Below are 24,031 nucleotides of genomic sequence, written 5' to 3'. Positions count from 1 at the left end.
TATTTAATGATGAAAATACTTGTTTGTTGCAGCCCGAGTTAGCATTATCACTGCAATTATTATTATGCTGACCTCAGCATTTTGTGAAATACAGCCTCACAGAGCTGCTAGCATGACTGCAACAAGCAAGCGTAATGTGTTTGCACAGGTTTCACTGAATAGTTCAAAGTCAACATTGCCTACGGTTTCAGAAGACTCTAAGGTGTTTTTGCATTTTGACTTTACAAACACTGCTGAAAATGATTGCATCGTTTGCATTTGAGCTTGAATGCTAAACTGTCTGGTTGGTTTCCGTCCTTCGCTGTAATTACTCAGTAATCAGAGGACAGCCTGCCTTCCTGCTCGGTGCTGTGTGTGGCTGTGGAGTGTTGAGGGGGGTTGGTGGATTATTGGCAGGCTGTCAGGTATCATACCACACAGATGTGTCGCTCAGCTGGCAGGAGACAGATGTACCAGGCTCAGTTTGCTGTGTCATGCTGGTGCTCAGCAAATCCGAAGCTGCTGATCTGAGACTGCCCTCATAGATCTCTAAGTTATCTCATCGTATCTTTAAATCCTAGTTTAGATGCTCCTCCTTCCTTGCCTCACGCGTTCTTTGTTGCTTTCTCTGCTTTGATCTCTCACTCTCTCTTACTGTAGTTCGAGTCCTCTCATTAGCCAGCATTATGTCTCTGTCTCTTTCTCCTACTCCCATCACTTTATCCCCACAAATCGCATTACGTGCTTGTCCTACAGACACAGCAGCTGATGACAAACCAACCATTAGCTGTGATGGAGACCTGAGGATAGTTGAATTAAGCTGGGAGGAAGCATCAGGCAGACAAATACCATCTCAATCTTTTATTTACGTTTGCTTGTCTCACATTATTCTTTTCAGCATGGACATAAGATCAGGTTTTGATAGGTTTCCATAGCACACCTATCTGTACTCTGACTGCCTGTGACAGACCTGCGGTTCCACTCAGTCACAGTCTCAAGTATTACATCAGTATTGCTATTCTAAGACTCAGTTGAGCTGGAGGAAACAAAGATCATTTAATTTCTGGAACTCCCAGCGGCTGAGCTATTTTTTGCCCCATTAGTGGAGGAGGCCTCAGGATAAGGTCAGCTGGTCTGTCTGTCCAATGCTTTGGTCAAGAGACTGCTGCCCAGATTGCGATGATATTTAGATGTTCATGGTCCCCAGAGGACAAATCATACCTGCCTCGGTCATCATTTGCTTTATCACCAGTGTGGAAATTGCAAACCTCTGTAATGTTATTATTAATGAGTGCAGCAAACTGTACATCTGAAACCATGACAAAGACTGCCCTCTTCTGAACTGTTAGCACCTTCTTAGTTGTCCTGAGCTGTGACATGACATCTGTCTTCATTCACGTTCCACACTTTGCCTCCGTTTATAGACGTGCTCTGGAACTACTACAGAGAATCTCTTTAAACAGAGGATACACAGTGAAGAGTGACAGGAAAGAGGGAGTTACCCCGCAGGCTCAAGTTGAACTTGAACTCACAGTGTGCACCTGTGTCCTTGGAGTTATGCATTACCCACACAGTTCAGCAGCTTAGCATCATTCCTGGTTAACACCGTGGATCTGGAGTGGTAAGAACGTGGGCATTCATGTCCGTGCATCTCATCTAACCTCAACTAAATTCCCAACAGTGGTGAATTTCTGCGTTGTAGCTGAGGATCGGGATCAGCCCTTCTCCTCTGATGCTCAGTCACTACCTCCTCCTCTCCTCCAGCACTCACTGAGTCACTCTGTGATCTGAATCTGAAGGCGCTGACAGCATATTTGCGCTGGTGTGGGCTCATAGAGACTATTTAGACAGCCCTCAAGGCGCTGGGCTGTAGGCATGTGTCACATTGGTGGCATGCCTTCACTGGGCCTCCTGGGGTGGTATATAAAGTCACTAAGTGTGTGTGTGTGTGTGTGTGTGTGTGTGTGTGTGTGTGTGTGTGTGTGTGTGTGTGTTGTATCCATGAGGACAAGTAGGACATGTGAAGTGCAGAGCGGTACACCTCATTGATAGAATCACGTGTGAACTGGATGCTCTTCGTGTGTGTGTGTGTGTGTGTGTGTGTGTGTGTGTGTGTGTGTGTGTGTGTGTGTGTGTGTGTGTGTGTGTGTGTGTGTGTGTGTGTGTGTGTGTGTGTGTGTGTGTGTGTGTGTGTGTGTGTGTGTGTGTGTGTGTGTGAGCAGTCTGAATAGTGGTCTGTGTGTCCAGGGATGGTCTGCAGCCTCCAGGGGACAAAGCTGGCACTTGTGTTTGTCACAGAAGGAGGCGTATTTTAGGGAGCTGTTCCCAAAAAAAGAACACAATTGGCCATTTGATCAGACAGCTCTTTTTTTTTTCACTTGTTTCAGGATCTTTTGTGTCTCTGGCCTTGGAAAAAGAAATCTGTCAGACCCTCTGGAGTGCTGAACACATGCTTAGGCCACCAGAGTTCTGAGATTTGTCTCAGGTTTAAGGGAGGGAATATTGATTTGAGTAAAGATTTGAATCTTTTAAAAAGTGAAAAGTAGATTCACTCACGTACAATTAAGGCTGCACTAAAGTGACCAAATGACAATGTACACTGTAAAAGGTGTTGCTCATAGTGACAAGCCTACAGAATTACCACCACCTCTGCAGTTCCCCTCTGCTCTACACTGATATGACCGTGAATTGTGTTCTTCATGTGACTCTTATCTGTGTTGGTGTTGGCAGTGGTCACGTTTGGTGTTAGAACCCAGATTATTCAGCATTTATTTCCTTCTCGATCTTAACCTCAATCGATCATGCTTATATCAGATGTCAGACTCTGTTCTCTTACATTTATCTCTAGGTTGTGGCATAAGGGAGCGCACTGTAACAGTACTCGACATGCAGTATGGTTATGGAAAGCAACACGATGAACCACAAACTAGAAGCACCTCTCAGGGTCTAATGCAATCATTTCGGACTCTAATTTAGTTTCATCTCTCGCTGACATGCAGTAGGGCTTTGATGGATTTGCTGGGGTGGAAAATGAAGGATCATTTCTGGGATTTAGTTTGCTATGTTAGATATTTCTTGCGGTATCTATGAGCTTCTCCTTGTGTTTGAGCTTGTGTTCAGGTTGTAGCTCAAACACAAGAGAAAATAATCACACCAGTTGTGTCACTTAGAAATAACCTTTTAAACCATATCCAAAAATGACTTTGTAGGATGTTCTGTAGGACAGTTAGCTTGCTCTGCTAGCTCTTTTAGCCCCTTTCTTTAAAAACTCGACCCATGATGCTCTTACATGTGCTTGAAGCTTAACGTGAATGTGTAATCCTCTTGAGTTTTCATTTGCCTGTAGGATTTCTCTTATCTTTAATCTCAGATATCAAGCATGCACATCATAGTTGCAGCACAGGTCTCCTCAGACGAGTGCTACAAGCTCTTGAATTGAGCTTGAGCTCTTGAACAGTGACATTAACAGTGAATTAACTGCTCCACACAACATGTTTCAGAAGCAGGGGGGGTTGAAACATCCCTCTATTCAATCTAAATGAACATCCTGGTTTTGGTTCTGATTAAAGAATGGAATTAGACTCTCAGATGAATGCATGAATCATCCAACATAGTGAGCATCTCTCTCTCTCTCTCTCTCTCTCTCTCTCTCTCTCTCTCTCCTGATAAACAGGTCTATTTAAAAACAGCATCTAATTTAAGGCTGTTTTATCTGACTTGCAGCAGACTGAGAGGTCAGTGGAAATCTCTCCTTCCTTTATCAGACGCATGAGCTCAGGAAACAGCAGATACAGGAAATGGCTGCTGTGGTTGAATACGCATATTTAGTGTTTTGTAATTAAAATGAAAAAAAATGACTTAGAGCAGTAAGTCTGCACATACACCGCTTTTTTCAAACATGTGTACTAATCGTCCTGTCTGTTCTTTACTTTTATTTAGTCAGCTTTGGTGTCGTTGTCTAATATCTATTCCTGTCTAAGCACATTGAGACCAGTGAAATAATTTCCTTGCAGGTGTGCACATACTCAGCCAATAAAGCTGATTCTGATGTCATATTTTCACAATTATAAGTTGCTCTGTGATTATTCTCCACCCTTTATAGGGTGGAGATGAGGAAACTGAATGCTGCTGGACAGTTTAAGATGCATCTGTATAATCGGGACCTGCACTGTCACTGGTGTATGGTAATAATTACCACAGCACACCACTGAAATACTGCTAATCCTGTTTGCAGACACGGTGCATTCTTCACTGCACTGTGCTGTGTATCCAGTGTCACTGTGGGCTCGTGAGGGTCCTGCATGCCAATGAGCTGCTGCATTGGAGCGGCTGGAGTATTGATGTTATCCACAGAAATGCTCTGAAGCTGTTTGTTTCATGAAGGCAATAAACTAGTGACCCTCAGAACATGGCACATGGTCTAAATAGCAGAGCCTCCTGGGTGACTTTGTTCTGTCTGTCCCTGTTTTAAGCCCCCTTTTGTTGGCATCATTTAAAGGTCATACAGTGTAATCTCACACAGCCTGTTGAGTTTTGGCACAGAGTGGAGGAATTTGATTCATTTTGAATACCTTCTAGGAGGGAGGTGGCATCTACATCTCCACGCTATGCTCCATCTGAGATGGGAAGCAGATTTTCCCCAAAACTTGACCAATGGACAGTTTGTGCAGTCTGAGTTGATTCGCCCCAAACAGCTGCTGGTTTCAGTGTCTTAAATGTAAAGATTTCCTGTGTTTCTCTGTCATTTAAGACAGTAAGGGAAGAATCTTTGGCTTTTGGACTGCTGGACAAAAGAACCATTTTGAAGATGTCACTTTGTTCTTGAGGACATTGCGATGAGCAATGTTTTTAAATTTTATAAACTAAAAGATTCAGCTGATCGGGAAAGTAATAACAATAGCTCATTAATTTGTGTTGTGTTGCGGAATGCTCCAAAAACACCTGTTTGGAACATTGCGCAAGTAAACAGGTTGATATGTAACAGGTGATAGTATCATGGTTGGGTACGAAAGGAAGATCCTGGAAAGGCTCAGTCGTTCACCAGCGAGGATAGAGAGAGGTTCACCACTTTGTGAACACATGATTGGATAAAGGAGGTTACTACATGGACTCAGGAACCATTGTCTGGAACACAGTGTGCTTACAGATGATAGCATGCTGTTTTCTTGTTTCCATCTTATTGGAAATTGCAATAAAAGGGGGAACTAGTTTGCCTGCACACACACACACACACACACACACACACACACACACACACACACACACACACACACACACACACACACACACCATTCCTACTCATTGTCCCCTCTCATTCGTCTCTGTCCCATCCATCAGAGCTACTCCCTCCCCTCCCACTCCGTGCTGTCAGTGAGGGTGGATTGACGTTCAGCAGACCTTGAGGTGAAGGTTGTTGTAGCCTAGCAGCCAGTGGGTTGTATCCTCCATTACTGCCGGAGGATACTCTGTATGTCTGCCCTCCACCACACGGTGGATCAATAGCAGTGATGAGGGGCCTGCGTGCAGGATGCTGCATAAGCACAGAGATGACACACAGTCAATTTCACCAGGTTCTTCCCTCTACTCTCCTGAACTGGTTAACACTCATCATCACATGCATGCATGCTGGCTTTGCCTCGTAGTTGCACATGGACACCAGCCAGTGGAACAGAGTGCGTAATGAGATATGTATGTACGTGTGTGTGTATGATGTGTGCAGGCGAGATTGCTTGGCAGGAAATGTTTCTGCAGAGTGAATGCATGAAAGAATTTCTGTGAGGATTTCATGCTTTTCTCCTCAATATTGTTTCACTTGCAAACGGTATTTGAGGAACGTGAATGTTATGACTAAACAGCTAAATATAGAAATGCATTGTGGAGATGTAAGGGACTGTATGAAAATGACTTTGGGGAGGCGGTCAGAAGGGTGCAGACTGCTGGTGGTTTTTACATTTTTCTTTTCTAAGATTAGAATTTAGTTTCGATTGTTGATGGAAAAGTTACCTTTCAAGTGCACTGTGGTTCAGAATCGTGTATTTCAGGATAAGGAAAACAGGTGTTTTTCTGTATCATTGCTTTGTGTTTCCGATCAGTCAACTTGTACCATCCACAAGTCAAAATTCCTTATTCTCTCCTCAATCTGACATCGTTTAAAAGTAAGAGCTCACTTGGACCGTTTGCAATGTGTTCTAATGGATTTCCATGATGTCAGCTTATGTCTGAAATGCGACACATCTCACCCCAGAGAGAGTGGCTGTGTCGGGGTGAGGCGGAGTGAGCCTTCTCCCTTGGTGCCCTGGCTCGGACTGTTAAAGAAACTTTCATTTAATCCACTTTCGTTCTTCCTTTCCACTCTAACTGTGACGCTACGCTTCCAGTTGTCCTTGCAATGTGAAATCAATCATCCTTACATGACATTTACAAAAACAAACAAACAAAAACATCCAGGGGTGGGGGACTACTCTCACTATTGCATCTTCTTTTCATAAAATGGCTCATGCTTGGCACTCCCCCAACATTGCTGGGTGCTCTAATCCCATGATGCAATATTCTGAGTGGAAATTAGATTAGCATTTTAGCAGCGCTAAGCCAGACTGGGTTTTAGCTCAAGGCTCAGCTTGGGTGCTGCTGCGATGCTGCATGTACGTTATAGCTCTGATGCAGATGACTCCTCACACTCTAACACTCAGTCATTAACACTTGGGTCGATGCCAGATGCTTCAAATCAAGACAAACAAGGTGAATCAGTTCAGAATCCGATCCATGAGGCCTCTGCTGGCTCTTTTCTCCACTCTTGGTTTTCAATGTGTCCACCCTAAAGTGTGCGCTGTGCAACAATCTGTGACGTCATTTGGATCCTTAAAGCATAGGAGTGGTGTAACTGTGCTTTCATACCAATGCTTTGATTTCATATCCAGAGGGGCTGTAAAATGGGGTGTTTTGCATTGTATTGTATTGTGTCATTGTTACAGATCTTCTATTCTTTTTTCAGACAATGTGTAAGTTTAGAGTATAAAAACTCAATATTTTTTCAGAACTGACTGAAACGTGATTGTAGCACAGAATGTTTGACCTCATCATCTTCACTGATTTTTGTAAACATCTGCTTATTCTGAATTTGCAACACGTTTCAACCAAGTTGGGACAGGAGCCACTAAAGACTGGGAAAGCTGTGGAATGCTCCAAAAACACCTGTTTGGAACATTCCACAGGTAAACAGGTTGATTGGTAACAGGTGATAGCATCATGATTGGGTATTTTGTTGGAATTAGGGTGATAATACTGAAAGCTGGCAGCCTGTCAGAGTCATGAAACTTTGTTCAGAAGTTTCAGAATTGTAGACTGTAGTTTGTTTTTATGCTTGCATTTAATATTTAAGACCTTTTGCTTCCTTTGTTCAACCAGAAAAGGGTTTTAGTGGAAAAAACATATTTATGTTTGGCAAGGTAAGATATTCAAAAAATGATGATGCCATTGTTTGGTATCTGTATTCAAACTGAAATGATCAAATTAACTAATTATCAATAAGTAGAACATTTTGTCTGATATCCTATATTGACTAGATGGTTTGGAAAAACAAAAAATCCAAACCCAGACCTTAAAAAAAGTGTGATGTCTGTCTTTGCAAACTCTTTAATGTGAAACCACAAAATGTAATTTGCTTCTCAAACTGCTGACATACATAGCCGATAGATACAGAATTCAAACCCTTAATGTCTCCAGGTCATGTCAGTCCTAATTGACTAGTGTTCCTACGTGGTCACATGCTGACAGAGTGCTGATTTTACACACATCTTTACATCAGGACATGTGTTGTGTCCATGCAGCATTAGTTCAGCAACATCCTCTGATTCTTTAAAGAGACGAGCTCAGTTAACCGAAGCCTTTGTACCATCCCTCGCTCTCTCGTCCTCTCTTTACAGACTCACATGCTGATTTTGAAGCTGTTTGTGCAGCCGCAGGCCTTGTTGTGTGTATGTGTGCGTTTGTTGCCGCTCTTCATACCCTGTTAAATCAGCTGCTTCTTGTGTAGCTCTGCTTCTTCTCTGCGGTTGCAGCTGTTGTGTCAGTTTGGTCAAACTGATGTAATGGTTTGGACGTCTCGCCGAAGCCAATTATCTCTCAATACACTTGACTACAATTCGCTGTGTGTGTGTGTGTGTGTGTGTGTGTGTGTGTGTGTGTGTGTGTGTGTGTGTGTGTGTGTGTGTGTGTGTGTGTGAAAGAGAGAGGTTGCCAACTTTCTTTCTCCCTGTTACACAAAATCTGTGTCTTAGCCTGGTAAAACCTATGCAAGCCTTCTTACATATAAAAGGCAAGAGTGTGTGATTTGTTTGTCAATGTCCCGTCTGGTATGGAATGCCAAGTGGGTCAAAATTACATAAATACATCAGAATGATGACTTTAATGGTAATACAGGTGTTTTTTTTCTAACACACACCTCAAAATTAGCTTGTATGTGTCCGATTGGACCGGAAAGCCTGGAAAGTTAAGCCTCAACATTTCTATAGCAGGGGGCGCTAATCCATTCATCTCTCTCACTTAGCACAGCTTGCATGTGTGTTTCATGTCCATGTGCACATGGGTGTATGTATGTGTGTAAAAGCCTTTACCTGTGTGACTCCTGGCTCATGCTTTGCAGAGTGTGAGCAGCACTGACCCTCTGCTGTTTCCTCGCCCTGCTGCTGTAGTGTATATGATGTCACGAGCGTGCATGCGGGCTCTTTAGGGTTGTGTGCAGGATGTGTCATTATGGCTGACCTCATGTGTGATGACAGTTATCTAACTGATAACTCTGGACCTGATCTTTGGTCGTTGTCTTGAGTTTGGATGCTTGCCCACAGAGACAGATTGTGGGGTGAAATGGCCAAATGTTGTTCGTCTCTGTCCCTCTCTCTCTCTCTCTCTGTCTTTTTCTTTTCCTCTGATATTTGGTATTTTCATAGTGAGGTGGAGACACTTTGTCTTAATTTCTCTGAATGTGACGGCATTGCAAATAACACATTTTTCGGGAAAATGTGTCTCCTCTGTATCAAATTTTGATTTCTCAGAAAGTCAGAAATTAAAACCACATGCCTTTTTTTTCTTATGGTCTTTGCCTCATGCCAGACATTTCTTTGGTCTTGTGTTGTCATGGTCAATCAGACTGTATCAGCGGGTGTGTGACTTGACTTGGATGTTAAGATTTTGACTTTCAATGACTCCTCCCTGTGCACACAGGTTAAAAATGATGTTAAAGGAAAGTATGCTGTTAATCAACTAATCGTTTTCCTGATAGCAGATACAGCTCATTCCAGCAGTAGCCAATCACATTGCTCAAGAAGGAGGGAAATTTGTGTTCGGCAGTGCAGATGAGCAGACCCACAAATAATGCCATGGAGCATTTGGGCTTCTTGGACTTGAGTTGGAACTCAACTTGGGACTTATCTGTCTTCACTTGAGGGCCAAAACTCAAGATTTCCTGTTGACTTACAAAGACTTTGTACCACCTCTGGTTCTGGTTCGATCCCGGCCTCCTCCAGTCTGCATGTCAAAGTGTCCTTGGGCAAAATACTGAACTCCAAATTGCTCCTGATGCCTGTGTTGGTGGTGTGTTTAGTGTGGACTCTGCACCCTAAATTAAGAGAGAGCTCACGTATAGCTGGTGCAATAGCTACAGACATTTAAACTTGTCCGTGCAGGGAAAGCAAAGCTGTGACCTACAACATTATTGATGTCTCTGTTCCAACAGGCACTGAAACACAATGCAGCAATTAATTGTGTTACTAGTTGCACCTGTGTTTGACATGTACAAATATGTGTGCAATGGAAAGGTTCATTCAATTCAATTCAATTCAATTCAATTCAATTTTATTTGTATAGCGCCAAATCACAACAGAAGTTGTCTCAGGACACTTTCCATATAGAGCTGGTACAGACCAAGCTCTTTTATCTACAAAGAAACCAACAATTCCCCCATGAGCAAGCACTTGGCGACAGTGGCGAGGAAAAACTTCCTTTTAACAGGCAGAAACCTCGAGCAGAACCAGACTCTGGGTGGGCGGCCATCTGCCTCGACCGGTTGGGTGAGAGAGGAAGAGCAAGAGAGAGAGAGTGAGACAGACAGACAGACAGACAGACAGACAGACAGACAGACAGACAGACAGACAGACAGACAGACAGAAAGAAAAGCAGTCAGAGAGAGAGAGAGAGAGAGAGAGAGAGAGAGAGAGAGAGAGACAGAGACAGAGAGACAGACATGCAGTCACAGTAACAGTGACAGTGGATGTAATAACAGCAGTAGCAGTTGCAGTGGATGTCAGGCAGGGCCAAGGCAGGAGACGCAGCTGAAATCCACAATCCAGATTCAGCCACTGTCCATGGGAACCTGCAAGACGACAAAGCACAGAGACTCCGGGGAAGGAGCTAAGTTAGTAACACGCCGTGGTAGGACATGAGAGCGTGCGGATGGAGAGGGACAGAAGGACGGAGGAGCTCGGTGTATCTTTGGATGTCCCCCAACAGTCTAATCCTATAGCAGCATAACTAGGGGCTGGTCCAGGACAAGCCTGAGCCAGCCCTAACTATAAGCTTTATCAAAAAGGAAAGTTTTAAGCCTACTCTTAAATGTAGAGACAGTGTCTGCCTCCCGGACAAAGACTGGAAGATGGTTCCACAGGAGAGGAGCTTGATAGCTAAATGCTCTGACTCCTGTTCTGCTTTTTGAGACTTTAGGAACCATAAGTAGACCTGCATTCTGGGAACGCAGTGTTCGAGTAGGGCAATAAGGTACTATGAGCTCTTTAAGATAAGAAGGTGCCTGGCCACTTATGGCTTTGTAAGTAAGGAGGAGAATTTTAAACTCTATTCTAAACTTTACAGGGAGCCAGTGCAAAGTGGCGAGTATTGGAGAAATATGATCTCGCTTCCTGGTTTTTGTCAGAACACGTGCTGCAGCGTTCTGGAGCAACTGGAGAATATTCAGCAGCGAATTTGGGCAGCCTGATAGTAAAGAATTGCAATAATCCAGCCTGGAAGTTACGAATGCATGGACTAGTTTTTCTGCATCATTTTGAGACAAAATATGCCTGATTTTTGCGATATTACGTAGGTGAAAAAAGGCAGTCCTTGAAATTTGTTTTACATGGGAGTGAAAGGACATGTCTTAGTCAAAGATAACTCCCAGATTCTTTACAGTGGTGCTGGAGGCCAGCGCAATGCCATCCATAACTGCTATGTCATCAGAAAGTGACCTTCTAAGATGTTTAGGGCCTACTACTATAACTTCAGTTTTGTCCGAGTTTAGCATCAGAAAATTGCAGGTCATCCAGGTCTTTATGTCATGAAGACATGCTTGTAGTCTAGTTAACTGACTGGTTTCTTCCGGTTTCATTGATAAATATAGCTGGGTATCATCTGCATAGCAATGAAAATTTATTGAGTGCTTCCTGATAATCTTACCTAAAGGAAGCATATATAAGGTGAATAGAATTGGTCCAAGCACAGAACCCTGCGGAACTCCATAGCTGACTTTAGTGAGCACAGAGGAGTCGTCATTAACGCGTACAAACTGAGAGCGATCTGACAGGTAGGATTTAAACCAGCTTAGCGCAGTTCCCTTAATGCCAATGAAATGTTCCAGTGTCTGCAATAGGATGCCATGGTCAATGGTGTCAAATGCAGCACTAAGATCCAGTAAGACTAGTACAGAGACAAATCCTTTATCAGATGCAATTAGAAGGTCATTTGTAACTTTAACCAGTGCTGTCTCTGTGCTATGATGCACTCTAAATCCTGACTGGAAGGAAATCCTCGAATAAACTATTATTGTTTAGAAAGTCGCACAGCTGATTGGCAACTGCTTTCTCAAGAGTTTTTGAGAGAAAGGGAAGGTTGGATATCGGTCTATAGTTGGCTAAAACCCCTGGATCAAGAGTAGGCTTTTTCAGTAGCGGTTTTATCACAGCTACTTTAAAGGACTGTGGTACGTAGCCTGTTGATAAAGAGAGATTGATCATGTCTAAAACTGAAGAGTCAATTAGAGGTAATACTTCTTTAAACAGCTTAGTCGGGATAGGATCTAAAATACAGGTAGATGATTTTGATGATGAAATTATTGAAATTAGTTGGTGAAGGTCAACAGGAGTAAAACAGTCTAAAACTGCGACAGACTGAGTAACAGTTTCTACGATTTCTGCGTTTGAAGACAAAACAGTACCTGTTAATGGCAGGAGTCGATGAATTCTGTCTCTAATAGTTAGAATTTTATCATTAAAGAAGCTCATGAAGTCATTACTGTTCAGAGCTAAAGGAATACATGGTTCACAAGAATTATGGCTCTCTGTCAGCCTGGCTACAGTGCTGAAGAGAAACCTGGGATTGTTCTTATTTTCCTCTATTAGTGCAGAGTAATAGGCTGCCCTGGCACTGCGGAGGGCTTTCCTGTATATTTTAAGACTGTCTTGCCAGGCGGACCGAAATTCTTCCAATTTGGTAGAACGCCATTTCCTTTCTATTTTCCGTGAAGTTTGCTTTAATTTGCGGGTTTGAGGAGTATACCATGGAGCTAACCTCCTATGTTTAATTTTCTTCTTTTTTAGGGGAGCAACAGAGTCAAGTGTCATACGCAACGATCCTGTAGCACTATCAACAAGGAAGTCAATCTGGGAGGGACTAACGTTAGCATAAGACTCCTCTGTTGTATTGAGACATGGCATTGAATTAAATACTGATGGGATCATATCCTTAAATTTAGCTACAGCACTATCAGACAGGAGTCTGGTATAAGAATTTTTGCCTACTGGCTGGTAGTCTGGTAATATGAATTCGAAAGTTATTAAATGATGGTCTGATAAAAGAGGATTCTGTGAGGAGACTATTAAGTCTTCGATTTCAATGCCATATGTCAGAACAAGGTCGAGGGTGTGGTTAAAACAGTGAGTCGGTTCATGTACATTCTGGCGGAAGCCAACTGAGTCTAATACTGAGATAAACGCAGTGCTAAGGCTGTCATTATCAACGTCGACATGTACATTAAAGTCACCTACAATAATTACTTTATCTGCTTCAAGAACTAAGCTTGATAGAAACTCCGAGAACTCAGCTATAAATTCGGAGTAAGGACCAGGAGAGCGGTATACTACAACAAATAAAAGTGGCTGCACTGTTTTCCATTTCTCATGAGAAAGAGTGAGAACAAGGCTTTCAAATGAGTTGTAGTCGAGTTTAGGTTTAGGGTTGATCAAAAGGCTTGAGTCAAAAATGGCTGCAACTCCACCTCCTCTGCCGCTGCCTCGAGGAATGTGAGTATTAATATGGCTCGGAGGAGTAGCTTCATTTAGGCTCACATACTCTTCAGGACACAGCCAGGTTTCAGTCAGACAAAATAAATCAACATTATGGTCTGATATTAACTCATTTACTAGAACAGCTTTAGAGGACAAAGATCTGATGTTAAGGAGTCCACATTTAATTCTCCTATCTTGTTGTACTATTGCAGAGGTTGTTCTAATTTTAATTAGATTCTTATGTTTAACTCCTCTTCTCTGTACTTTTAGTTTACTTAGTTTACGTGGTCGGGGGGCAGACACAGTCTCTATGGAGTGTTGGGTGGGTAACTGCTCTAATGGAGGCGCAGAGAAGCGTGTAGGACTGCAGCTCTGCCTCCTGGTCTCAACTCTGAGTTGTCAGGGGTTAGGTTCATAAATAAAATCGGTCAGATTTCTAGAGATGAGAGCTGCTCCCTCCAAAGTGGGATGGATGCCATCTCTCCTAATCAGACCAGGTCTTCCCCAGAAAGTCTGCCAATTATCAATGAAGCCCACACCGTTTGCTGGACACCACCTCGACAGCCAGCGATTGAACGATGACATGCGGCTAAACATATCATCACTGGTCAGATTTGGCAGGGGTCCAGAGAAAACTACGGAGTCCGACATCGTTTTAGCATATGTACACACCGATTCCACATTAATTTTAGTGACCTCCGATTGGCGTAACCGGGTGTCATTACCGCCGACGTGAATAACAATCTTACGGTATTTACGCTTATCCTTAGCCAGCAGTTTCAAATTTGATTCGACGTCGCCCGCTCTGGCCCCCGGCAGGCATTTGACTATGGTCGCTGGTGTCGCTAACTTCACATTTCTCAAAATGGAGCTGCCAATAATCAGAGTTGGTTTCTCAGCGGGTGTGTCGCCGAGTGGGGAGAACCTGTTAGAAACATGAAGCGGTTGGTAGTGACCCGTGGGCTTCAGCTTGGGACTATGCTTCCTTCGAATAGTCACCCAGCCTCCCTGGTTTCCCGGCTGCTCGGGAGCTGTCGAGGGACGGCTAGCCAGAGCTGCACTTGGTCGGTCCGCACCGACTACGGGGGCCTGGCTAACTATAGCTAATGGTTTTGTTTCCATGGTGCGGAGCCGAGCTTCCAATTCACTAAGCCTCGCCTCCAACTCACCAAATAAACTACATTTATTACACGTACCAGTATCACTAAAGGAGGCAGAGGAGTAGCTAAACATGTGACACACCAAGCAGGAGAGAGCTGGAGAGGGACAGAGAGAAGCCATCGCTAGCTGCTAGGCTAAGTTGGTATAGCTAGCAGAGCAGACAAGCGCGTAGACAAATAAAATTGACGGTCGTTAAATAAACAGACTTATGGGTGCTTGAGCAGAACTAATGTTACTCTAGAGTGCGGATAAAAGGCCGCTGTAACAAAACACAGAGCAAATTACACTCAGAGGAACAAGAGCGACAAACGCACACTACTCGTAAGGCAGCAACCAGAAACAGGAAGTGAGACGATACGCTTACCTCAGCACCATTCTCATTGAGATGCACACTTAATGCCACATTTTGAATGAATCCTTTGGGAATATTACGTTCAGTTCAATCCACAACTCTCAGCGTTTGCCTTGAAAAGATAATATCAGACAACTGCCATTGACAAGGTCAGATACCCAGCGTCAGTCGCCTACTGTGCACCAGCGTTGACCTCAGTAATACCTGTAATAGCTCAGCACCTCTCTTTAGCCCTGACAGCGATATTAATTGATCATTTTAGTGCAGTTGCCACTGTCTTAAAACAAGGTCTTAAAATCTGACTTTGTCCTCTGCTGGAGGGGGAGAAATCAAGTGTGTGCTCAGGTCTTTAAAGTCAAACTGAAAAATGAGAAGTGAGAACTCTGAAATAAAGTCATCAAATCAAATAATTAGAAATTATATTTGCATAAAGTCATGTTGTCATTAGCTTACATCAGCATTATATACAGTATTAGCTTTTTAATGAATGCTGCTTTCTCCTACAAGTACACTGCGACTGTCCGTTTCCAGTCTAGATAGGTGATGAGCTAGTTAGCTGTAGCACACGGAAGAGCTGAAAAACCTTGAGCATGCAGGCACAGGACACATGGGAAAGTAAAAATGAACAGACGGGTAACTTTAATAGACTTACTGGAGGTGGTACAGAAGCTGGCAAGGCAACACAAAATAACTAAAGGTGACAGGGAGTCCAGGTAAGAATAATCCCAATGAAAGTGGTCCAACAAAACAACAAACAGAAATCCAATCTTGTGCATTGTTGAACCCTTAGACATCCATAAAACACAGGATTGGGGAGCAGACGAAGACGACTTGACAGCTGAGAGAGGGAAAACACACTAAATATACGAGAGGGAAGACTGACGAGGTTTGGGTCAAACTAATCCGCACAAGGGCGGGAAAGAGACGAAGGCAGGAAGTAAAGTAAAACATGAGGCATGAGGAGAGACTCAACAACATAAAGCAGGAAATAACTAAACTCAAACCCAAAACCATGGCACCTCGCCTTTCGTCCTCCTGACAGCGAGCATTAAGGTGCTTGTAAGCTTGTGTTCCCATAGCTGCTCCCTTGTAGAATATGTGGTGAATATGAGACAAGGGAAGGATGAGGTTTGTCAAGGTGTAGAAGAAGAAAGATGTGATTCTCCCTCAGAGCATTGCCCTGCATTAGCCTGCTGTACTAACACCTTATATGTACATCACCCTGTAGGACTTCAGCTGAATACATTTGCAGTAATCTTGAAGCATATAAAGCGGTAGAGCTTCTTCTGCCAGGACTGTGTCTGCTGTGGCCTGATGTGTGGAAGCAACCATACAAACATACATACATACAAAGGCAAAGGAGATTTCGGAAACTGGATGTTAGATTTAGCATTTGCATGCTATGTATGGCTAACATGTTAGCAAACCTTTGCCTATTTAAAATCCTGCAGACTCAGAGCAACATTAGCATTCAGAGTTCACTGTTTAGCTCAGTTTTAGTCTCCACCAACTCCTGAGAAAATATATCTGGTATTTACACCTTACAGTAGCTCCTTGATTTAGAAACCTTAATTCAAATGCATGCAAGTTAATGGTGGTGCACTGAATGTATCATTGCAGTAGCTATCAGCATGCGATGGAGTGCAGCTGTTCGTTTGTGTGACAGTATATTCATTTATATTCAGTGTGTGCACCTCTAAGTACACAGTGTCTGTACCCTTGCTGGTGTTTAGACTGCAGGTGTGTTTCAGTCTGACCTTTTGTGACCTGAGTGAGTTCAGTCTCGCAGCTCTGTTTGGGTGTGACTCTAAATGAGGAGAAAGAGCTTTAGGTGTTGCCCTCATCAGTCAGACTGCTCTAATCCGGGTGCAACAGACCACCACCCTGCCCAAAGCGATGCTACTGCTGGCTGGGTCATAGCGACTGTTAATTAGCCTTTCTTTTGTGCTACTCTAAAATCACAATGCTCTAAAAGGGAGAAAATTAACTTTGTATTCTACAGATGACCATTTTCTGTCAAGAGCAAAGGCAGATGTAGAGTAACGTTGATACTGATGCTTAAAACTAAATGGAGGGGGTTAGATGATCTAACCTAGATATTTTGCATCTGAACTTAACTAAACCTCAACCAATGTGGTGGCAGAGGAGGAAATGGGCATGTGAATCATGAAACAGTGATTTTAATTGTCTTGGAAGGGGCTGTGCCTTCAGATCAACAAATGCTAACATGGGTCAGTTCTAAAAGCAATGACAAAAAATGGCATTTGTTGTTTCATCTGGATTGAACTTGTGTTCTTATTGGACCCAACACTGCCAGAACAATACGCCTGCTGTTTGGTTCTGGGCAGGTAGTGTTCAGTGGGCTTTTAGAGCTTTCTCTCAGCTGCCTGCTGCTGTTATTGCTGGAAGTGAGGTTCATGAGAGCTATTAGATCAACCAACCAGTAAAGCTGTGGGCTGTAAAACCAAAACAATGAGCTGAAAGATGCTAAAAAGCTCTGCAAAGCTGATGGGAACTGCAAGTTTGTCATACAGTAATTCTCTGTGGTTTCATTGCTGTTCGTAAAGGACATAACGGATTCAAATCATGTTTGTCGATATTGATCAGACCGTTCTTGGCTCCAAAATTATACTGTAATAATAGACTGAATGACAGGGAGTTATGTTTAACATGCAGAGCTAATGTCCTCACCCTGTTCTGTTTTGTTATTTTCCATGTGGAAGAGGATCCTGTCCAAGTTTCACTGGGCTGTGAAGATGGAAATAATGACGGTGGAGTTGCCACTATGGTACACTTTGGAGGAAATCATTAAAGTGGCAAAGCTGGCAGACAGTACCACGAGCCAAGGAATGTGGAAGGCAGGGAAATTTGATCACATTTACCATTGACTAGTGGAAGACAGACTGATAGAGAAAAGGTCAGTTAATGGGAAACGCTTCCTTTTTTCCCCCCAATCATTTTTCCTGAAGACACGGAGACCTTGCATGTAGTGGAGAACTACAGTCATGTGTGGGTGTGTAGGAGTTGTATGCTAAAGGTAGATGCTGAGTCCCTGTAGCATCTGCATCTGACACGAGTGGAAACATGTCACTCCATCCAGCATCAGACTCATAAAGAGAGGCGCTTTAAATGTCACTCAGGAGGATAAGACCCAGATCTGGGGCTGATAGGGCCTTTCTCCCTCACTTTTTAAAATGTCTTCTTTCAAAGCCTCATTACAATGACGCAGCTCTTTTTCTCCATCCCTCACCCCTCCTCTCCTCCCCTCTCCTCCCCTCTCCTCCTTTACTTAAAACATCATCCCTGCTGCCCTTGAATTAACATAACAATATGTGCACAGCTAGGACCTTGAACCTGAGGAAGGTACAATCTGAATGCATTGTTGCTGGTGAGACAACACAGGCCTACGTCACCTGAAGCCCTCAGGTACACGTTTTTATCTGCGTTAAACTGAAACTTAATCTCATCTCACGGCTAAGTGACACTGGGATATTCATGTGCACACCTTGGGAAATATGTGGTGATGTAATGAATACTCCTATGGCTAGCTGGCAGGTTTATCCTCTGAAGAACATGAATGTGTGTACAAAATGTCATTTTAATCTGTTTAACAGTTGTTCAGTTGTTACACCAGCGGGTGAAAATGCTCTCTGTTCCCTGCTGAGGCCTCGATCTGTGCTGTTGTTGTACTGGGTTGCTTTACGTTGGAAGCTTGTTTACTCATCGCAGCTTCTTATGTCTTCTTCTCTGATCCTCTCCTGTCAACGAAATTGTGCGTTCTGTTTGCTCCTCCACAGTTTTATTTTTAGTTTTGCAACGCTCCCATCGCATCTGCAGCAACTACAGGAATGATAATGCCCTCGTCTGTGTGCAGTGTTCGTGCAAACCTCGTCACATCAGAGGTGGGTTGACAGAAAGGCTACAATCTTCCCGTTTTTCTCTTTCCCTTGTTCTCATGTGTTGATACACAGCAACAACAGCAAAGATTTTCATACTTTTAATGGTGCCAGATATCTACCTGTCAGTCAGTGGTCAATGTTTGTTTGAATATTTTATTCCTTCGGATATTTGCTGTCATATAAACCTTTTAAAGCCCATATTGTGGTTTCCAGTTGCCACTACCCTCAGATCAATAAGAAGCACCATTCTGAGGACAGCCTAATGTCCTTAACACAAACCCATCCATCACTGTCCTCTTTTGCTTTCCCTTTCATTATCTGTCAACATAAATGAAGCTGATTGGTTGGTACAGTGTCAGAAAATCTCCAAAATCTCCATTTGTAACCCATAGGAGAGTCGTGTTTTCTGATATAGCAGTTTTCCTTGGCCGCGAGCGTTACTGTTGGAAGGTCACAGATTGCTTTGCCTCTTGCTGTATCACATTCCACACGTCTAGCGTGGAGTAAGATTTCCAGAAGCCTTTGCTTTTTATATCTGCAGGAGAAGTCTTCTCCCCTGAGGAAGGTGTCCTTGTTTTTGTCTTGTCAAACCAAAAAAAAACAAAAAAAAAACCTCTAAAAATACAGACTGTGTGACAGTGGCTTCTTGTTTCTCCTCTCTGTGTGGTTTGCAGTAGTTGAGATGGTAACTGGAATCTCCTGATCACTGGCCAGTGTAGGAGAAACAGTGTTGGGTGTGTCAGTCAAAGTGATTTAGAGAGTTTGTAATGATAAACTAGCTTGGTTACAATCTTCCCTCCATAAATGACCATCAGGGACTGAAGTTCTGTACTTAGGCCACAATGGAGCACCTGAGTGTTTTCTATACTTTATCTCAGATCCATGCTAGAGTTAAGTCTGTCAACACATGCATAGGCAGGAGCAACACACCCTCATACTTAAATGACCAAATAGGTCGATTGCCAGTGACTTCAAAACGACATGTCACTGTTGGACAGTGCTTTTGTCGTACCAGATCTTCATCCTCGTGTCATCAGTGCTGTGATATGGTTGCATCTTGGTTAGGTTTAGGTAACAAAACTACTTGGTTAGGTTCAGGAAAAGATCACAGGTTAAAATGAGTACATTACTGTTGCATACGTGACGTGACTTAAGTACGTTATGTGAATTCAAATTGGATGTGAACAGCAGTGTCCTTGGTGAAAACCTCGCTTCTGTCTGACCCATCTATCCACCCCACCTTCCTCCATATGCAGACTTTCTTGCTCTAAATACGCCGTCACCTGACTTCCTCCTTTGCGTCCACAGTAATTACTAACAGTAAATGTAAATATGGGTCATAATAACCTACTTGCAAAGTTGGCCTGCTTGTTTTTCTGGTGAGGACAGGCTCGCAGGAGACAAAGCAGTAGTAGACATACAGTGCGTGACCTGGTGTAAAAGTGCTGATACAGCATGTTTGACTGCTCACACTAGCAGTCATTAAAAAAATCAGCTTTCCTCTTTTTATCATGGAAGTCATACACTCATATGCACATTCAGTCACATTTAAAGTAGCCCTGAACACATGCATACTTAAATCATGTCGCACTCATGCTCCGTGGAGGTCCTGAGAAGCTTCTGTCCTCAGTCCTTGAATGTGGTGGAAAACAGCAACTCAGGGTCTTTCGCATCTTTTTTCTGGAACCTCTTCTCTAGTCGCCACACTTCAGTCATCATTGTTTTTAGGTTTATCAAAGGCTCAGTGTACTAGGCATTTCTGAATTACCATATCATAATATGTAAAATCTGCATGTCTACCAAACCCTTCATTTGTCTTATGACCTGACAGACCACTGGACACTCACTTCTGTGGAATTCTTAATACTTCCTGGGGTTTGCTATATGGACATCTTTCTTCTCTTAACCCAAATGAAGTCCTCACTTTGTTTCATTGTAATGTCACATATTTGTCTGCCTCATCATAAATTCACATTTATCACAAATACCAAACTGTTCAATCTGTTTACAGGTAACTGAGTATTAGTATAGCCAAAAGCATAATGACGGTATTTAGAGTTTTGTTTTTTGTTTTTTTTTCACCCAAAGCTGATATACACGTGAAACATGAACTTCATGTGCCATTATACCCTACCAAGAGCTGAGCAATTGTTCATTGCGGTGAATTCTCAAGCAAATTTAAAGTCTCTGGAATTCATGTGCAACAATGAAGCTACTGACAACCTCTATGCAAGAAAATCAATGTAAACATTATTGACATGGTCGCCAGTAATGTAAAGTAGAGCTATGGGGCTATCGTATCATCATATCCATTTTATTTAATGTGCAGAGGCCAATCAGTTCCCCCATGAGCAAGGACCTGGTGACAGCAGTGAGGAAAACCTTTTAATGGGCAGAGACATCAAGCAGAATCAGGCTGTGGGTGGACAGACCACTAAGGGGGCTTCTGGCCCTTTAAAGGAACGTCTGGCCCTTTAAGGGGGCTTCTGGACCTTTAAGCGGACTTCTGGACCTTTAAGGGGACTTCTGGACCTTTTAAGGGGACTTCTGGACCTTTTAAGGGGGCTTCTGGACCTTGTAGACAGCAAAGCATGAATTTAAATGCTAATTGTGGTTTGATACAACTTGTGCCTTATTTTGGTTAATTTTGACATTTCTATCAGATGATAACATTTTAGAAGGGGATTTGCAGAGATATGGCATCATACAACATTGCTATAGCAAAGTCTGAAGGGGAAAGGAACACAAGCAGTCAGACACATTTAAAAAGAAATCTGATCCTCCTCACTTTCTTCCTCCAACAGAGGAAATATGGTCCGTCAGGTCCGGTGTAGTAAATGCAAAAGCTCCAGCCGCAGCTCAGTTTTTACTCTGAAAGAACAAGAAAGGACTGCCCATCTATTGATGTTCGCTGCTTCTTTCAGTGAGAACATTCAAAGGAACCCCCCCCCCCCCAGCTTGACTAAATTACTTTTTGTTTTGCACCTCTTTTCCAAACACTCTCTCAATAGTATGTGAGCTCTCTGTAGAGTCCATCTATCATGTCAGAGAAGCAAAAGCTGAAAGACACAAAGGCAGCACACAGTCAGCAAAGACAGCCCGCGACCTTTGACCTGCGTGTTGATGCCACTGCTGTCTTCCCTCAGCGCGGTGGTGTATGTCTGAGTGCCTTGACCAACTTGACGTGGCACAGAGATGGGCCGAGGGTGTGTGATAAAATGAATATGACTGGAAACTCTCTTTGTCTGCATGTTGTGTAGAATGTGTGGGGCTGTGGGAAGTTCATACTGTGACACATGCATTGCCTGCTCGTTCAGTAGCCATAGAGATGTACAGTATATGTAACAGGTTCCAAATGAGCTGCTTTCCTTGAATGTCCAGTCAATCTGTAATTTACATACAGCCTTTAACATAAAAAAAGCTTTACATCACAAGAACAATCATGCAGACACACAGTTAATCGCAAGTCTCGACTCGTGTGGTAATCTGTTGCATCTGCTTTATTGGCTTGATTGCTAAAGCGACATAGTTTTAACAGTCTTCCAGCAGACACAGAGCAGCATTGGCATTCATTTGGAGTCATGTTCGTGTCCCTCTGTTCACCTTTCAGCTCTGTTTTGGTCTCCACCGACTCCTGAGAAAAATCTGAGCTGCTAAACGCTCCTCGGCTAGCCTGTGTCCGTCTGCTGTTTGGTGCTGGATATGTATAGTATGGAGGGTTTTTAGAACTTTTTGAGCTGAGCAGCTGCCAATGGACATGAGGTTGATCAGAGTCAGTGAGAGTGAACTAAAAAAAATGTGGAAGTTGTGGAGATGAAACAGAATAATAATGAGACAGAGGATGAGGCTGTCAAATTAAAAACCAAAAAAAGTCATATTAAACTTTCGCAGGGCTATTAGTTGCTAATTATTTCCTGTAGGGTGAATTCCCAGAGGTTTAGACCACCTCTTTGATAACAGACAAACTTTCCCTCCGAACATGCTCCTTTATTCTCTTTGATGTGGCTGCATGAGGAGGTTTGTACTCTGATTGGTCGATGCATGAACCTACCTTCTGTTATCTTTTACTGCTCCCAAAACCAAAAAATGCCTTAGTGGCAAAAAGAAAAGGAAACTATTCTCACATGTGCACAATAACTTTTAGCAACAATTTAACATCAATTTAAGCCAAAATATAAGCATGGGTGTATTTGTACTATTTATAGTGTTGAAGTAATTGTCATAAAATGTATAAAAATCAAATTAATGTAAAAACAAGAGCCAGGCTGAATGAAGATTGACATGAACTTTGAAGTCCAAGGATGAAAATCTATTCTTGAGACTGGAAATAGTGGTAAAGGAACAAACAGTGGAGCAAAGACCATGAGGTTCAGTTCGATGACATTTTGTCTTACACAAAGCCAAACACTAGAATTGAATTGTGGGAAATGAAATTAGTAAGGGAGGGGCACTTTTGAACGTAGCAGGCCCACTGTGATTCATGCTGACTGGATGTGAGTATTCTTGTATTTGCTTGATACCGACAGAGCGTCTGATTCAGCACACGGTTTACAGACAGCTGATATTTAGTGACATTTCAATCTGGCCTCTATCGCAGCAGCAGGGATGTTTGGAACTGACAGCAGCTTTAAGGACCTGCAGTAAAGATCTGAGGCAGTAACTTCCCTCACGAACATCTTCAGATCTGATCATTTAACTGTGGTTTGGATGAGAGAGGTCAGTGTAAGGAATCCTCATATACAGGAACTTTTTCAACCTATAAAATCATTTTCATTCTTGTAATTCTGCTTCAAGATAGTTAAAAGATCAAGTTCAGTCTCTGGTGGTTCAGTTTTGTGCGCTAAAAAAAATTAAGGCCCTATAATCAAGTTAATGACTTGATAAGGTGCATTTTCTTGCTCTGTGCAGTTATCATGTTTCCTCCATGTCTGCTGCATAATTCCATTCTCTATTATCATTGTTTCCTTTAAAGCAGAGCGGCTCCAGGCAAAAAGCACTCCTGCTCTACAGAGCTCACACTCTCCACTTCTACACTTGTCAGATTCTCTGAAATCAGATTATTGCATTCACAAATGCTATTAAAGCACCTCCTTGGACAACACTCATATGCAGTACTTCTATTTTGTGTTGCAGTCGTCATTGCTCATATGCTCCATTCAACCCATCTCCCTATAACCCAAGTTATAATAGTGGATTTTAAGTACATTTACTCAAATACTGTACTCATCTACTTCTTTGAATCTTTTGTTTAGGCCACAATATATTTCTGCTCCACTACATTAACGTCAGTGTATTTGTTTGTCAGCTGTAGTTACTTGATAATGTTAATGAATGCATTTTGTCTGAATTAAACAGAATATTATTGGCTATCTAGA

General features: G+C 42.7%; 1 protein-coding gene across 1 annotated transcript in view; it reads left to right on the top strand.

The window, feature by feature from the left end:
* ank2b (ankyrin 2b, neuronal) overlaps positions 1-24,031 on the top strand; it is a 189,914-nt gene that overhangs the window by 7,830 nt on the left and 158,053 nt on the right. The gene's annotated exons all lie outside the window — the stretch shown is intronic.

The sequence above is a fragment of the Chaetodon trifascialis genome, chromosome 23 (assembly GCF_039877785.1).
Source record: "Chaetodon trifascialis isolate fChaTrf1 chromosome 23, fChaTrf1.hap1, whole genome shotgun sequence".
Classification (NCBI taxonomy): domain Eukaryota; kingdom Metazoa; phylum Chordata; class Actinopteri; order Chaetodontiformes; family Chaetodontidae; genus Chaetodon; species Chaetodon trifascialis.
Note: the sequence above shows the minus strand (reverse complement) of the source record. Positions and strands in the feature narration are given on the sequence as shown.